Genomic DNA, 16,622 nt, shown 5'->3' on the forward strand with positions numbered 1-16,622 from the left:
GGTGGTGGAGGGAGGAGGACGCTAAAGGACAGCTGTATGTGGAGTCATGAGGCGTGCAGAGAAGGACAGCTGCATGGGGAGTCAGAATCAGAAACTCAGAACAAGTCTTCCGGCGTGCAGTAACCCTCCGAGATCCACCCCTCATTCATTTTAATAAAGGTCAGGTAATCCACACTTTTGTGACCTAGGCGAGTTCTCTTCTCAGTTACAATCCCTCCTGCTGCACTGAAGGTCCTTTCTGAGAGGACACTTGAGGCGGGGCAAGACAAGAGGTTCATGGCAAATTGTGACAGCTCTGGCCACAGATCAAGCCTGCGCACCCAGTAGTCCAGGGGTTCATCGCTCCTCAGAGTGTCGATATCTGCAGTTAATGCCAGGTAGTCCGCTACCTGCCGGTCGAGGCGTTCTTTGAGGGTGGATCCCGAAGGGTTCTGCCGCTGCCTTGGGCTGAAAAACATTTGCATCTCTGACGTTACAGAGTGGCCAAAGTGCTTTGTCCTTGCAGGTGCGCTCGTGGCAGGATTACTGGCACCTCTGCCCCTGGAATGTTGATGAGTTCCTGAAGTGACATCACCCTTAAAAGCATTGTACAACATGTTTTGCAGGCTGGTTTGTAAATGCAGCATCCTTTCAGACTTGTGGTATGTTGGTAACATTTCTGCCACTTTATGCTTGTACCGAGGGTCTAGTAGAGTCGCGACCCAGTACAGGTCCTTCTCCTTAAGCCTCTTGATACGGGGGTCCTTCAACAGGCATGACAGCATGAAAGACCCCATTCTCACAAGGTTGGATGCAGAGGTATCCATCTCCGCTTCCTCGTTATCAAGGACTGCATCATCCACGGTCTCCTCCCCCCAGCCACGTACAAGACCAGGGGTCCCCAAAAGGTCACCACCAGCCCCCTGGGAAGCCTGCTCCTGTTGGTCCTCCTCCTCCACAAAGCCACCTTCCTCCTCTGACTCCACTTCTGACACCTCTCCCTGCGTTGCAGCAGGTGCCTGGGTTCGTTCTGGTGATTCCGACCAGAAATCGTGCGCTTCCTGCTCCTCGTCACGCTGGTCTACAGCCTCATCTGTCACTCGTCGCACGGCACGCTCCAGGAAGAAAGCAAAGGGTATTAGGTCGCTGATGGTGCCTTCGGTGCGACTGACCATATTTGTAACCTCTTCAAAAGGGCGCATGAGCCTGCAGGCATCGCGCATAAGCACCCAGTAACGGGGGAAAAAAATCCCCAGCTCTGCAGATCCAGTCCTACCACCCAGTTCAAACAGGTATTCGTTGACGGCTCTTTGTTGTTGCAGCAGACGTTCCAACATGAGGAGCGTTGAATTCCAGCGAGTCTGGCTGTCGCAAATCAAACGCCTGACTGGCATGTTGTACCGCTGCTGAATGTCAGCAAGGCGTGCCATGGCTGTATAGGAACGTCTGAAATGGGCCGACACCTTCCTGGACTGCCTGAGAACGTCCTGGAATCCTGGGTACTTTGAGACAAAACGTTGTACTATTAAATTCAGAACATGTGCCATGCAGGGCACATGTGTTAAATTGCCCAGTCTCAGTGCTGCCAACAGATTGCTTCCATTGTCACACACCACTTTTCCGATCTTCAGTTGGTGTGGGGTCAGCCACCGATCGGCCTGTGACTGCAGAGATGACAGGAGTACAGATCCGGTATGGTTTTGCTTTCCAGGCACGTCATCCCCAAGACAGCATGACAACGGCGTACCTGGCACGTCGAATAGCCTAGGGGGAGCTGGGGGTGCACAGGTGTGGAGGAGGAGGAGGACCCAGCAGCAGAGGACGAAGAAGAGGAAGAAGACGAGGTAGAGAGCGAAGGAGGTGTAGAGGTGGTGGCAGAACCGCGTGCAATCCGTGGCGGTGACACCAACTCCACTGTCGTTGTTGAGCCACACATTTCCTGCTTCCCAGCCATGACCAAGTTCACCCAGTGGGCAGTGTAGGTGACATACCTGCCCTGACCATGCTTGGAGGACCATGCGTCAGTAGTCATATGGACCTTTGGCCCAACACTAAGTGACAGAGATGCGGTGACTTGGCTCTGCACATGGTGGTACAGGTGTGGTATTCCCTTTTTTGAAAAAAAATTGCGGCTGGGTACCTTCCACTGCGGTGTCCCAATTGCTACAAATTTGCGGAAGGCATCAGAGTCCACCAGCTGGTATGGTAAAAGCTGGCGGGCTAAGAGTGCAGACAAGCCAGCTGTCAGACGCCGGGCAAGGGGGTGACTCGCAGACATTGGCTTCTTACGCTCAAACATGGCCCTCACAGAAACTTGGCTGGGGGCAGATGACTGGGAATGGGAACTGGTGGTCAAGGTGGAAGGCGGAGTGGAGGGTGGTTCAGACGGGTCAAGGACAGCAGAGGTAGAGCAGTAAGATGCTGGACCAGAAGGAGGGTGGCTTTTAGTTTGCCTGTTGCCTTTGAGGTGTTGCTCCCAAAGTGCTTTGTGCTTGCCGTTCATGTGCCTTCGCATAGAAGTTGTACCTATGTGGCTGTTGGGCTTCCCAAGACTCAGTTTCTGACTGCACTCATTGCAAATTACAACGCTTTTGTCAGAGGCACACACATTAAAAAAATCCCACACTGCTGACCTTTTTGAGGCTGGCAATCTGGGGGTAAAAGTAGAAGTCGGCGGCGTTGGCGGCAATGGCGGGTGCGTTGGCCGGCTGACCACAGGTGCCGATACATGTTGTTGCCCTACTGTTCCCTGCGAGCTGTCCTCCCTGCTTCTTCTAAGTCTTATTCTCCTCCTGCCTCTCTGACTCTCCGTCTCTCCATCTGAACTATCCTCCTCTTGCTCTCTTCTACTGGGCACCCACAAAACATCAATCTCCTCATCATCATTCTCCTCAGATGCATCAATTTCTTCTAACAGCTCACAGAAGGAAGCAGCAGCGGGGACCTCCTCGTCATCACTCATTATGTCCATCTCTGTTGTGTTCTCTGCCAGAATTAAATCTGGTGTAACGTCCTCATCTCCTTCATCTTCTTCTGCCAATAATGGTTGCGCATCACTCAGTTCAAGAAACTCATGTGAAAATAACTCCTCTGACTCCAGTGAAGAAGGGGCGCCGGTGGTGGAGGAAGTGTTACGTGGGGTGCCCATAGCAGTGGAGGATGAGGATGTTGTGGTAAAGTTAGAAACGGTAGAGGATGGGGTGTGCTGTGTAAGCCAGTCAACTACCTCTTCAGCATTTTGGGAGTTCAGGGTCATTGCCTTTTTAAAACTGGGCAATTTCCTAGGGCCACAGGATAGCATAGCAGCACGGCCCCTAGTGCCTCTGCGTGGCGGCCTGCCTTTGCCTGGCATTATTTTTAAAACAAAAACAACAACAACTCAGGTGGTGTTTCTGGAGACGGTATTATTATTGATATTTAGACAGAATGTGAACAAGCTCACAGAGCTAGATGGGAGTGGTTTGAAAATGAAGAACACACTGGGCAAATAATGCCTACAAGGTCAACGTATACACTACAGCAGTGGTGGATACGGAATATATTATTGCTGCTTGAAAAACGTCACTCAGGTGGTGTTTCTGGAGACGGTATTATTATTGATATTTAGACAGAATGTGAAAAAGCTCACACAGCTAAGTGGCAGTGGTTTGAAAATGAAGAACACACTGGGCAAATAATGCCTACAAGGTCAACGTATACACTACAGCAGTGGTGGATACGGAATATATTATTGCTGCTTGAAAAACGTCACTCGGGTGGTGTTTCTGGAGACGGTATTATTATTGATATTTAGACAGAATGTGAACAAGCTCACACAGCTAAGTGGCAGTGGTTTGAAAATGAAGAACACACTGGGCAAATAATGCCTACAAGGTCAACGTATACACTACAGCAGTGGTGGATACGGAATATATTATTGCTGCTTGAAAAACGTCACTCAGGTGGTGTTTCTGGAGACGGTATTATTATTGATATTTAGACAGAATGTGAACAAGCTCACACAGCTAAGTGGCAGTGGTTTGAAAATGAAGAACACACTGGGCAAATAATGCCTACAAGGTCAACGTATACACTACAGCAGTGGTGGATACGGAATATATTATTGCTGCTTGAAAAACGTCACTCAGGTGGTGTTTCTGGAGACGGTATTATTATTGATATTTAGACAGAATGTGAAAAAGCTCACACAGCTAAGTGGCAGTGGTTTGAAAATGAAGAACACACTGGGCAAATAATGCCTACAAGGTCAACGTATACACTACAGCAGTGGTGGATACGGAATATATTATTGCTGCTTGAAAAACGTCACTCAGGTGGTGTTTCTGGAGACGGTATTATTATTGATATTTAGACAGAATGTGAACAAGCTCACACAGCTAAGTGGCAGTGGTTTGAAAATGAAGAACACACTGGGCAAATAATGCCTACAAGGTCAATGTATACACTACAGCAGTGGTGGATACGGAATATATTATTGCTGCTTGAAAAACGTCACTCGGGTGGTGTTTCTAGAGACGGTATTATTATTGATATTTAGACAAAATGTGAACAAGCTCACACAGCTAGATGGGAGTTGTTTGAAAATGAAGAAGAAGAAGAACACACTGGGCAAACAAGGCCTACAAGGTCAACGTATACACTACTACAGCAGTGGATACGGAATATATTATTGCTGCCTGAAAAACGTCACTCAGGTGGTGTTTCTGGAGACGGTATTATTATTGATATTTAGACAGAATGTGAACAAGCTCACACAGCTAGATGGCCACTGGGCAAATAATGCCTGCAAGTGCACTACTATTGGTGCACTACTATGAAGAACAGCAAACAGCACTGGACACCTTAAAGAACAGTAAGATAAGTAAAATAAAAAAAAAAATTATATGTATATTAAAAAAAAAAAAATCAGTGAAATCACTAGCAGCTCTCTCCCTACACTAGCTCTTCCAAGCACACACAGGCAGAATGAAAAAACGCTGCAGGGCTTCAGTTTATATATGGAAGGGGAGTGGTCCAGGGGGTGTGGGGGTGGTCCAGGAGGGAGAGCTTCCTGATTGGCTGCCATGTATCTGCTGGTCTGGGGTGAGAGGTCAAAAAAAAGCGCCAGGTAAGGCAAACCCAAAATGGCGAACGTCGCGCGACGTTCGCGAACTTGCGGCGGACGCGAACAGCCGATGTTCGCGCGAACAAGTTCGCCGGCGAACAGTCCGCGACATCCCTACTGCTATCTATTTGCATGGGATTTTTGGAATCATATTTTTTAACCCTTTCACTGCTGATTTGGACAATTTGGTACTTTTATTGCTAAATTTGCTAGACAAAATTGTTGAACATGTTGTGCTCTTTCAATTAAGGGGCCTTTCCTGGGGAGGTCTTTTAGTTTTACCCAGGAAAACAATGTATAATATTTTTCAGTACAACCTAAGCTTTTAAAATATTGGTTTAATTCCACATCTGTGACAAGATATAGACTTATAAATGTTTTAAATATATTTGTTGCGTCTCAATTTCTTACATACAATGGTAAACCTCCCTAAATATGAACATCAAGGGCAGCGCCTGGCCAGGACTAGCAACCTGGCTGGTCACAGCGGCAAATGGATGTGCGTTGGAAGCAGAGAAGCTACGTGCCTGATGCCCCAGCAGCTTTGCACCCTAGGGACCCTACTCTGCCTACCCCTAGCTGCTTTACTTTGAAGTTACATTTCCCTCAGTTTGAGGTGGGTTTGATTAGTGCACCTAAACAGAACCCCTGGGACTGCAGTGGAGCTTGCTCTAGTGCAGTGGTCCCCAGCCAGTGGCTCATGAGCAACATGGTTGCAAAATGACCAGATGTACTGCCAAAAGAGCCTCCCGTAGGATGCCAGTCCACATAGGGGGGTACAAATAATCAAACACAACCCATAACTGGAACCCCCAGGAACTTCTTGCCTATTAATATGGCTCATGATTAAAAAAGGTTGGGACTCCTTGCTCTAGTGGATAGCTGCTCTTTAAGTGATTGCTCCGTGGAATTGCAAACACGAGAGTTAGTGAGTGCTCTGTAAGTGGAGTAACAAACACAGGATTTTCAAACTAAAGGAGGTTCTAACTAGGTCAAAAGTTCGTTATAAACATGTAACACTATTTTGGGCTATTCTAAGCAAAAGGGGTTAATGTCCAGCTATAGCAATAGAGCATGGGTTATATTGGACTCTACCACAACAGGCTGGGCCTTCACTATGTGGAAGACATGAAGTAGTGAGGCAGTTGAATTACAACTCACATAGGCAACTGTGCATAAAATGAATAAAAGGACGCCAGCAGGTTCTTGCAGCAAGAGAACAGAACAAGATTATTTGTCCAAGACAAATGATCGATAGAGTTATACTCACAATCCACAGCGCTCATGGCAAACAAGATGTTAAAATACACCAGGACAGTCAGCAGAGGCAGTAAAATGTCAAGCAGCAGCACTTTTGACTCCCACTCCACTGCCTTCCCTCCTCAGTCCATCAGCCCAGATCAGGCACAGCTGGGCCCTTTTCTCTCACCTATTTTGATGTAGCTCTTTTCTTTTCCCTTCATGCCTTTTCCTGAGCCTGGCCTCTCCTACACTGTCTTATTTCACATCATGCTTTAGAGCACCCTCCTGCCTCTTCCATATCCACTTCCTGTAACTTTGATGCGCGAGCCTGGCAATGTGATTCGCCTGTAGATTCTGCTGCTTTTATCAACAACTTTTCCCAAGATCTGATAAGGTGTGCTTCTCTAATACATGAGATGGGGTTGGAGGGGGTAGTCTGCAGGCCACAGAATATATTTAAAGAATTGCTCGTAATTCTTGCAGGAAGTTTTACAGCTGCAAGCAGATCGAATTGCCCTACAAAGTTGAGAAGAGCTACAATAAGGTGTAGAGTCATGTATGAAGCTACACTGGACACCAATGTTTAATAAGAACTTGCAAAAGCAATATGCTCAATAAAAGGGAAACATAGTTAAAAGTGTGCATGGCCCATGGTTGCCCTGCCCTCTAATACATATTCGTTGCCACATTTACCCTACCAAGTACTTGGTCTCTATTAAAGGAATAGTTCAGTGTGAAAATAAAAACTGTGTAAATAGATAGGCTGTGCAAAATAAAAAATGTTTCTAATATAGTTAGTTAGCCAAAAGTGTAATATATAAAGGCTGGAGTGACTGGATGTCTAATAAAACAGCCAGAATCCAACTTCCTGCTTTTCAGCTCTATAACTCTGAGTTAGTCAGCGACTTGAAGGGGGGCCACATGGGACATTTCTGTTCAGTGAGTTTGTAATTGATCCTCAGCATTCAGCTCAGATTCAAAAGCAACAGAAATGACCCATGTGGCCCCCCTCAAGTCTCTGATTGGTTACTGTCTGGTAGCCAGGGCAACCAGTCAGTGTAAACCAAGAGAGTTGAAAAGCAGGAAGTAGTGATCTGACTGACTTGTTATACATGAAATCACTCCAGCCTTTATACATTACATTTTTGGCTAACTAACTATATTAGAAACATTTCTTATATTGCACAGCCTATCTATTTACCCAGTTTTTATTTTTACACTGAACAATTCCTTTAAGATGTTGCTACCGGTCCTCCCTCATCCCGCACACTTTGAAGTCCTCCTGTGCTTCCTGTGAAAAGTAATCCACAATTGTAAAAAATGGAGGAAGCAGAGGAGCAGAACTATGCTGCATCTTTAATTTATTAGTTATGCACCACACTACGGGGCAAATTCACTAAGCGCCGAAGCGCCGAACGCTAGCGTTAATTCGCTACCGTTTGGCATTTTCGTTACTGCGCAAATTCACTAACGAACGCTGGCGTAGTTTCGCTAGTGTTACTTCACACCCTTACGCCTGGCGAATTTTCGCTAGCGACGTAATTACGCAAATTCACTAACTTGCGCAGTGTACTGAACGCTACCTTTTACGCTAGACTTCCTTCGCCACCTCAGACCTGGCGAAGCGCAATAGAGTAGATAGGGATTGTTTCAAAAAAAGTCAGAATTTTTTCTAAGTCCCAAAAAACGCTGGCGTGTTTTCTACATTATGGGTGATAGGCTGAAAAAGATCGAAATTTTTTTTGGGGCTCCCCTCCTTTCCCCCTACATTTCCTGACTCATGGCAACTTACCTAGACAGTGGGCACATGTGTAGGGCAAAATAAAAATTTTATTTGCTGATTTGAAGGTTTTCTAGGCATTTGTAGTGCTGATATGTATTCCTCCATTGAGATTTGAATTTGGCGCCGTATGCAAATTAGCCTTCGCTAGCGTAACTTCGCTTTACATAGCGAATCAACGCTAGCGCAACTTCGCAACCTTACGCTACCCCTGAGCGCAACTTCGGATTTTAGTGAATTTGCGGAGCGCTGGCGAAACTACGCCTGGCGAAGTGCGGCGAAGCGCGGCGAAGTTGCGCCTGGCGAAACTACGAATGTTAGTGAATTTGCCCCTACATGTTTCACACAATCATGCCTTTTCATGTGTACTTCACCCCTACCAACACAATACTTAAATCCACTATGTAATTAAGCAATCCACACCCACCACATGTCCATTGGTTTGATTCCATCAGTCCAATTGGTTCAATACCACATAGTTCATGTCCAATTTATTGCATAGTTGATAGATCATAGATCCAAAGGAAAAAACTATTTTAAATAAAATAGTTAAATGAACATTTTTTTTTATTTCCTACAGTTCTTATGCTTAAAATGCTTAAATCCATAAATATTTAACAAACAAGGGACAATAATATTAAAAATAGGCTCTCTAAATAGTAACCTGTCAGAATATAAAGGAACATTTCTTAATGAAATTACCATTGTATCTTAAATAGACTATTGAGACCATTAACTATTTTGAAAAATACTATGTGTACCTGTGATGTAAACTTCTTATACTGCCATCAAACATGACTTGAGAATACAGGCAATAAAATCTCAATTTCTGGTCTTTCTATAAATTACGATAAATCCAAAATGCTAAATTTGTCACTCTTTTTAGAGATGGTGAAACTCTTGAAACTTAATTTTGAATTTGTGGCACACTGTATCAATTCTAGGAATAAATATTTCTACACAGTATATGAGTATCCAAGAAGACCCTTTTTGCAACTAAAATAAAAGGAGGTCTATGCCTACCAAACCTTATACATTTTGACTATGCAGTTCAGTTCATGACCCTGCCTACTTATATAATATAATGGTCTCTGATGGATATCGCTTCTAGAATCAATTTTGTGTCCCATTTGGTGTGGAATCTGTGCTCTGGTCCCCTACATGCCAACAGAATCCTCTGTTAAGAAACCACTTAGAAAATATAGGACAGAATAATATATCCCACTGGCCTAATGTCTCCATTGGCTCCAAAGACCCCCCTTTTAAAGAAAATACTTTATTCTTGATAGGTTGGAACCCTACCTTATTTATTTGGGGGCAATTTAAATAGACACTAATGAAATGTAGAGCCATTCAATTGTTACATTATATTGCTAAACTAACATTAGGAGAGTGTGAATGGTAACATATCTTTCCTTCAAAACTGGTGTATCAATCCTTCTAATCACTCTAATATGATTTCTATATTATATTCACCCCCCCCCCCCGTAAAATAATGCAACCATGGGAACATAGCTGTTAGGCTTGGGAAAAAGTGCTGTATGGATCCCAAAGCTTGGAATGCATGCTGTCAGATAACTAAAGCAAGCTTTGTTAATACAATTTTATTGAAGACCTCCTATAAACAAATGTTAAGGTACTTAATGCCAGAATGAATAGATTTATGTGTTGACGAGGTGGGATGGTTACATATCTCATGTATTTTGACAAGTTTTTACTAATTGTACCACATACCTGTAATATACAGTATGCACAATGATAATATATAGGTTACCTGCATATTACAAGCATCACTGTGGGAGTAGAAATGTAGGAAACTTCCTTCCGTCTTTTCAGCCAGCATACAGATGCTATGTGCTACCATTAAAATGGAGATTAAAATTTGCGGCATCATGTCTACAGCTGCAGTTTAATATCAGACCTATATCACAGGGAAAAATAGTAATAAGGGGGGGGTGCAATAATACCAAAATGTATTAATTAATGAGAAGAAATAAATGGTCACATGGAAATTCCACACTTCATAGTGCTCATTTACAAAGCACTTGCAGAAATGGATTTTAGTGTAGCATATGCCTTGCACAAATCCCACACAAGGTTGCTAAGGGTGCAGCTATGTGTTTGATGCCTCTCATAGGGATGGCAGTAAATATAGAGCTCCACTGCATACTGCTCAGTAACTAGCATATCTGAATGAAACGCAAGTTAAGGGTGGGATGAGAAAATGGGCCTATTTGTACCTTCAGTTTACCCCCCTCATGAATAAAGTTCTGTCAAATGCAAACAATGCTGTATTCATTGTGGTGGAGCAGGAGATGAGTAGATCCCCCCTCATGGGGCATTTACATTGGTGAGGGGCATTATTCACTACATCAATGTTATCAATAAATTGGCTTGTAGCTTGCAATAGAAATGGTCATATGATAAAGTTGTATATGGATATTGAATTAAAAAAATCAGACATTTTCATCTGTTATGAAATGTTCATGTGCTCTCTCTAAAGTTCCTTTTGAGAAAAGTTAATTTTTAAATGACTAATTGCAAGCACTTTTGGGAAAAAAATATAGTGTGTGTGTCTGTATGTGTGTGTGTCTGTATGTGTGTGTGCATGTGTATTTATTTATTGTGGTTTGAACCAGCCCTGTGTTGTTTCCAGAAGTGCTGTCGCTGAATGCAGAATTTTCTAATCAGAACGCTGTTTATTCTGTTTTGTCTCATTGTGTTTTGTATTTGCTTAAAGAGATACTGACACCAGAAATTAAACTCTTTTTTACATCTATCATAATATTGCCTTTGAAATCTACTTGTAACTTTGCCTTAAAGTATTTGCACAATGCTTTTACATTACCTGCCTGGTGTCCCATGTTCCTGTATGAGGGGGCTGCCATATTTGTGCAGCAGGAGTAGCATTGGAAACTTTAACTGACAGGCTGAGATGGGACAGTCAGGTTGGCAAAACAGTCAGGTTTAGAAACTTCAACTAACAATTCAATACAAAACAAACCTCTCAGCAAAAAAAAAAAAGATCAACATGACCTATAGGTAACTTTTAATGTACATTCATATTTTTAAAAGTAGTTTTTTAGTGTCAGTATCACTTTAAATCTGGAGGGATTAAAGGCCTTGAAAAAACTCCTTGAGAGGAGTTACAGACACATTGGCTTAATATTGTATTAGGTTAGCAAAGCCATAAGGAGGACAAAAAATGCATTTTTATCTATTCAGTTCTGAACAGTGAAGACAGAGTTAGAGTTACATATGGATAAAAGTTCCCAAGGAAACATATTCTGTTCCCTATATATTTTCCCTATATATTTTTATAGAAATTGTTAAAGTTCCCAAAACATGTTCTATTTGGTGTTTAAAAAGAGTTTCAAACTACTGCTGTAATAAAAAATATAAAAGACTGAAGTAACTAAGAATTAGCTACAGTAGGTAGACAGAAATGGGCAAATAATTGTTTTTTCTTTGTTTTTAACCTTATTGTTTTGTACTTACCTTTGCAGTTCCCTGGATAGAAGACTTTAGGAGAGTCTGTTCAGAGTTTATAACTTTGTTTTAACCCAGCTGCTTTTATAATACTCTACAAAATTTCTTGTGTCCTTAGAAACACTTTATTTGACAACAGATAAGATAACATGAGAATTTGGACAGCAGAGAAATTCCATACTAACCAGACAACTACTACTAATTGCTCTATGTTTCTGCAGTCTTGTCATCTTGCAAATAAAACCCTATAATAAAACAATCCATTTACAGCCTCTATAAACAGCAGAGGATCATGTTCTGTGCTGTTTAAAAGCGTAAACAAAACGTATTTCTTCTAGAAAACCAAGTCATCAGTTAGATGTTTTTGTTTTTACATGCACACTGGAAAAAATATTCATACTGAATATGAACAATTTTTATATCATATTAAAGCGCCAGTACAGTATATTTTATACAGTAACATACAACAGTAACAAGTTCAACATGTGCCAATCTGACAGTTTAGCCTGCTTTGTGACTTGCACTCAAGATGCAAGTGTGCACATTTACTTAGGTCCGAATTTTCGCTTCAGGAAGCCTTGTGATACTTTGCGCAACTATGCCAGACGTTCATTCTCTACGACTACGCGTATATGTTAAAAGATGTATTTACATCTCAGCAAAAGAATGCCAGCGTACTTTCATCAGTGAAGTTTCATTGGAGCACAAATTGTTTAATGTTTTTTTGCTAGCATAACTTCCTTGACAGGAAACTTCGCTACCATGGTTACACTAGCGTCAATTTAAAATCAGTAGGTATATGTAAAAGTCAGATGGAGCGTTTGCTTTGTGATGCTGCTGAACTTGGTAGAAGACTCTTTACTATTTTCTCCAAATATCCAAGAAATGAAAAGGAAGACACAGATCCTCTATTGTCCTAGCTCATCATGATCCTGTTCAAGGCACTGTTGCTCCTGCTGCATGCGGAATATGATCCTCTTCTTTGATTAGTAATGTAACCTCAAACTTTCTTCAGATGTTAATACTAACTCTGAACCTGATGAGGGTCCAAGTTCGGCAGCCCCTCCTTCTCCACTACCCCTTATTGATAATTATACTGAATTTTCTGAATATTTTTCTTTTGCAGAAAACACTGCATTAGCACATAATGTTGTCAAGCACTGGGCCAAACTATTTGAGAAGAATTCCCAGTGCACCTCCATGGCTCGCATGGTCTTATGGAGTGTGATACAATCTGCTCTGAATTCTGTGCGGTGTCAACATCGGCCCATCAAGACTTACCAGAAGTGTTTGGCTGATATTAAAAGGTTGGTGTATGGAGCACTTTTTTTAATTTGAAAATGGTTATGTTTCGTTTTAACATTGCTCCTGTTCTGCTATGTTTTCAGTATTTAGATTAAGCCCCTTGATTTTCCAGCATCACATATTTATCAACATTACTGAACCCTTAACATATTGTCAGAGATCAGTAAACGTACTGTGTTGTTGCTATGGTGCATGTACATGTACCATAGTACCTACATACAAAACTTGTTGTACCTAATCTTCAACATTGTGTGATCACATATATTTTTCATTTTCATGTTATTTGAAATAGAAATAATTGATACTTGTTACTATCTATCTATTTCATGAAATTCACAAGTTGAAAATGTCTGAAGATTTTATGTTAACATACTGTAATTACTACCAGATATATTTTGCTTTTGATGTCTTGATATATGTGTTTCTAGCATGTCATTTACTTATGTTTTCATGTCTGTGCATTTTTTTAAATTAGAAACATGTTTCCATTGTGCCAAATAATTAACAATTTTCTGATGTCGAAAAATCCAAAACTTTCATCTAATAAAATGTCATTGTTACATATTAAAATTGAACCACAAACTTGTTTTTATATTTTTCCAGGCATGTTAAAACAAATTCTGCTCATATAAAGTATCAGAGGGGTACTGGAGGAGGACCACCTATCAATTTAGACCTCAGAGACTAAATACCAACCATAAAGTGAGAGTAACATAGTAAGTAAGGTTGAAAAAAGATACACGTCCATCAAGTTCAACCTTTTTTTTTTTTTTTTTGAATCTGCCTAACTGCCAGTTGATCTAGGGGAAGGCAAAAAAAACCATCTGAAGCCTCACCAATTTGCCTCAGAGGGGGAAAAAATTCCTTCCTGACTCCAAAATGTCAATCGGACTAGTCCCTGGATCAACTTGTACTATGAGCTATCTCCCATAACCCTGTATTTCCTCACTTGCTAAAAAGCCATCCAACCCCTTCTTAAAGCTATCTAATGTATCAGCCTGTACAACTAATTCAGGGAGAGAATTCCACATCTTCACAGCTCTCACTGTAAAAAACCCCTTCTGAATATTTAGGCGGAACCTCTTTTCTTCTAATCGGAATGGGTGACCTTGTGTCAGCTGGAAAGACCTACTGGTAAATAAAGCATTAGAGAGATTATTATATGATCCCCCTTATATATTTATACATAGTTATCATATCACCCCTTAAGCGCCTCTTCTCCAGCGTGAACATCCCCAATTTGGCCAGTCTTTCCTCATAGCTTTTTAAAAGATTTTCCATACCTTTCACCAGCTTAGTTGCCCTTCTCTGTACCCTCTCTAATACAATAATGTCCTGTTTGAGTGATGGAGACCAAAACTGAACGGCATATTCTAGATGGGGCCTTACAAGTGCTCTATACAGTGGAAGAATGACCCCCTCCTCCCGTGACTCTATGCCCCTTTTAATACAGTTCAAGACCTTATTTGCCCTTGATGCTGCTGACTGGCATTGCTTGCTACAGCCAAGTTTATCATCTACAAGGACTCCAAGGTCCTTTTCCATAATGGATTTGCCTAGTGCAGTCCCATTAAGGGTATAAGTGGCTTGGATATTCTTACATCCCAGGTGCATGACTTTACATTTATCAACATTGAATCTCATTTGCCACTTAGCTGCCCAGATTGCCAGTTTGTCAAGATCGTGTTGCAAGGATGCCACATCCTGGATGGAATTAATTGGGCTGGATAGTTTTGTGTCCAAGTCATTAATGAACAAGATTAAGTGTAGTTGACCGTCCAATGAAGCATAATATCCAACAAGAGAAATTGTGGTCAATGATAGGTGTGAAGCAGGTCGTTTCTGCAAAAGTTAAAGATGCTTTATTGTGTCATGACATGTTTCGAGCCAAGCTCTTGAAAAAAAAAAAAACTTGAAAAGTGTTAAGAAGTAAGAATCATGGCAGCTACCTGAAAAGCCTGAACACATACTCATGATTCTTAATTGTAAGTCACATTCCACCTGAACATTTAGGGAATGTGTGTTTTTTCTATTTCTAAATTGTTCCTCATTTGTCCTGGGTGGTATGAGGATAACAAGTGTGCAATCTGTGGCCTGCAGGATGTTGGGCATTTTACGCATCCCAGGCACAGCATGACTTCTAGCCATCATGGGCTCAAGGTCATCACTTATATGGCAATATAGCACCTGACGGCTTAACAACAATGCAACAATTTGTTTGTCAGACAAATTAACCACTAATGTGAATCTTTCATGAAAGATTATTGGCCTTCTGGTGTGGGAATAGGTCTTAAGGTGGCCATACACGGGCCGATAAAAGCTGCCGACAGACCGAGTCGGCAGCTTATTGGCCCGTGTATGGGGGCCCCCGACGGGCTTCACCGATCGAGATCTGGCCGAAAGTCGGCCAGATCTCGATCGGATGGGGTTAAAAATCCCGTCGGATCGCGGCCGCATCTGTTCGTTGATGCGGTCCCGCGATCCGACCGCCCGTTTGGCGAACGCTAGGATCTGATCGTTGGGCCCTAGGGCCCACGATCGGATCAGCCCGATATTGCCCACCTCAAGGTGGGCATATCGGAGGGAGATCCGCTCGTTTGGCGACATCGCCAAACGAGCGGATCTATCCGTGTATGGCCACCTTAACTTTCTCCAAATTTCTCTTATGCTGCTGCCTTTTCCTCAACATTCTTCAGTATTACAGATGCAGCACATAAAATATCCTGCTGTAAATCATTCATGTTATGTAGCACGGATATACAAATAAAAGACAAAAAATCTGTCTTGGCAAAGGGACAGAAAAGTTTTCAGCAGGATATATAAGGATTCTGGGAAATAACATCAATTAATGCATAATTAGCCTCACAACATTAAGCCTTGTTGAATGAGGACATGAAATGGTTTCAAGGAACAAGCTGTACAACTTTGTTGACTTGTACTGCTTTTTGTTTTTTGTATACCATGTTTGGGGATAACGCAATCATTTAGCTATAGAAATGTTTCATTGTTTCAGATTACTGTGAAGCACATTATTTTTTCGCAAGTCAGTTTTAAATAACATTGATGGAATTTCTCGTTCCTTGACATTTGTCCCTGCGTCAATTCATCAGTGAAATGCCATTCAATATTAATAGTACATTCTCAATTTTAAATATCATTATTACATTAAAATATTGCAATCAAATGTAACTACCTTCCCTTGTCACATGTTCTGCTCTGACATTTTATTGTTTATCTTGCCAGTGTCCGACTAGCCCACCGGCATACCAGAAACTCCTGGTGGGCCCAGGTGTCAGTGGGCCCTCTTGATTTTAACCATTTGGCCTATTTCATGGTCATTCCCTATTCCTTTATGGTAAAAAAGATGCTTAATAATGACTATGAAGATTTTCATTCATCCAGGTCAAGGTATATCTAGTAAAGGTAAATCTAAAACAACTGGACTTGCTGAGTAATCATTGAAGACATTTCACTACTCATCCGAGCAGCTTCTTCAGTTCAACTGACTGGTATGGGAAGTTCTCAGCTAAATCTTCCACTAATCCAATCACAATGGCACATTGTAACTCTTCAAAGAGGTGACATCTGAAATTTACGTGTTGATTCTGTGTAGTTACTGTGATAGGATTATTCAACGTGTCACGCAACTCCTACAAACAGGTGTTACTTGTGAGAGTTGCATGAATGGATGTGTGAAGTGTTCTTAATCTGCCGGGGTACAGA

Source organism: Xenopus laevis, chromosome 2S (assembly GCF_017654675.1).
Source record: "Xenopus laevis strain J_2021 chromosome 2S, Xenopus_laevis_v10.1, whole genome shotgun sequence".
Lineage (NCBI taxonomy): Eukaryota > Metazoa > Chordata > Amphibia > Anura > Pipidae > Xenopus > Xenopus laevis.